Raw genomic sequence first — 2,583 nt, 5'->3', positions numbered from 1 at the left:
TGTGGTGCTGGAAAAACACAGCAGGCCAGGCAGCATCCGAGGAGCAGGAGAATCGACGTTTTGGGCATAAGCCCTTCTTCAGGAATAAGGGCTTATGCCCGAAACATCGATTCTCCTGCTCTTCAGATGCTGCCTGGCCTGCTGTATTTTTCCAGCACCACATTTTTCAACTTATTAACCAGTCTACCATGTGGAACCTTGTCAAACACCTTACTGAAATTCATATAGACAACATCCACCACTCTGCCTTTGTCAATCCTCTTTGTCACTTCTTCAAAAAACTCAAGTTAGTGAGACACAATTTCCCATGCACAAAGCTACATTGACTATCCCTAATCAGTCTTTGCCTTTCTAAATACATAAAAATCCTGTCCCTCAGGATTCCCTCCAACAACGTGCCCACTACTAATGTCAGGCTCATCAGTCGAGAGTTATTTCACTTTTCCTTACCACCTTTCTTAATTAATGGAACCACCTTGGCCAATCTCCAATCTTCCGGCACCTCAGCGGCGGGAGCTGGGTGGAAGTGAAGTTGGAGCTCAAAGCCAGTCGGGAAGGTAAGTGATTGTTATTTAAGAACTTACCTGTGGCTTGAAGAGTGAGGCTTTAGCTCAGGAGTCTTTGACAAGGAGGTTGAGTGAAGTGATTATGCCACAGTTGAAGAGGGTGAAGACATGACTGCCAATCTGGTTCAGTGTGCTACGTGCTTGATGTGGGAGGTCAACGACTCTAGTGTGTCTGGCTCGTATAAGTGTGGAAAGTGTGTGCACGTTCAGCTACTGACAGAGCATATTGCAGCGCTAATGAAAGAACTCGAGGACCTTAGGCTCATCCGAGAGAACGAGATCTTTCTGGACAAGACCTTCAGCGAGGTTATTACCCCGACCATACCAGAAGAGAGCAGATGATGAGGAAGGCAGAGAGGAGACAGGTGCAAGAGACCCCGGGGGAAGTACTTGTCAGGAACAAGTTGACTCTTTTGGAAACAGCAGAGACAGATGACACTGCCAGTCCACGAGGCGGCCAGGTCTGTCAATCAAAAGTTGGCATGGAGACAGAGCAGAAGATTCAGACATCGCACAGAGCCGTGGTAATAGGGGACTCCATAGTGAGAGGAACTGACCGGGGCTTTTGTGGCAGCTGACGGGACTTAAGGATGGTGTGTTGCCTTGCTGGTGCCAGGATTAAAGACATCACAGACAGAGTGCAGGAAATCCTCAAGGACGAAGGTGAAGAGCCAGACGTGGTGGTATATGTGAGCACAAATGATGTTGGGAAGAAGAGGAGGAACATACTACAGCGGGACTTCGGAGAACTAGGAAGAAGGCTGAAAATCAGGACATCCAGGATGGTTATCTCTGGTTTGCTTCCAGTTCCTCGGGCTGGTGAGGCCAGAAACAGGGAGATAATGTACTTGAGCGTGTGGCTGGGGAACTGGTGCAGGATGCAAGGATTTAAATTCTTGGATCACTGGGGTATGTTTTGTGGTAAGCATAAATTATACAAGAGAGACGGTTTGCACCTTAATAGGTTAGGAACCAGCATTCTGGCAGGCAGGTTTGCTACTGCAACACAGCTACGTTTAAACTAAGTAGCGGGGGGAGGGGACAAACTGGATGTTTAAGAAGGAAATTGAAGGGAAAGTTAGAACAAGAGAAGTCAAGAAAGATAACGGTATCAATGAGGCAGAAAACTCGGAAAGGGATCATGTTGTAAGGTTGAGTGAAATAGGAGTTGATGGGAGGGGTGAGGGCAGTAACAAATTAAAAATACTATATGTGAATGCACGCAGCATTAGAAAGAAGATGGATGAGCTTGAGGTTCTTTTGGAAATTGGCAGATACCATAAGTGGGGATAACTGAGACGTGGCTTCAAGTGGACAGGGCCTGGGAAATGATCATTCAAGGCTACACATGCTATCGTAAGGACAGACTGATGGGCAGAGGGGGTGGGGTGGCCATGTTGATATTCAGTCCCTTGCGTGGGGGGACCTTAAATCAGGGGATGTAGGGTCAATATGGATTGGGCTGAGAAATTCTAAAGGTAAAAAGACCCTCTTGGGAGTTATCTACAGGCCCCCAAACAGTAGTCTGGATGTCAGATGTAAGTTGAATCAGGAGCTGAAATTGGCCTGTCGCAAAGATGTCACTACAGTTGTTATGGGGGATTTCAACATGCAGGTAGACTGGGAGAATCAGGATGGCATTGGACCTCAAGAAAAATACTTTGTGGAGTGCCTCCGAGATGGTTTCTTAGAACAGCTGATGCTGGAGCCTACCAGGGAGAAGGCAATTCTGGATCTGGTATAGTGCAACGAACCAGAATTGACCAGGGACCTCGAAGTGAAGGAGCCATTGGAAAGTAGTGACCATAATACAATAAGCTTCAATCTGCAATTTGAGAGGGAGAGGGTACAATTGGAAGTGACAATATTTCTGTTGAATAAAGGGAATTATGGAGCTATGAGGGAGGAGCTGGCCAAAGTTCAATGGTGCAATACCTTAGCAGGGATGACAGTGGAGGAACAATGGCGGATATTTCTGTGTATAATGCAGAAGTTGCAGGATCCGTTCATTCCAAAA

The sequence above is a fragment of the Chiloscyllium plagiosum genome, chromosome 19 (genome assembly GCF_004010195.1).
Source record: "Chiloscyllium plagiosum isolate BGI_BamShark_2017 chromosome 19, ASM401019v2, whole genome shotgun sequence".
Lineage (NCBI taxonomy): Eukaryota > Metazoa > Chordata > Chondrichthyes > Orectolobiformes > Hemiscylliidae > Chiloscyllium > Chiloscyllium plagiosum.
This window is presented reverse-complemented; position numbering follows the sequence as displayed.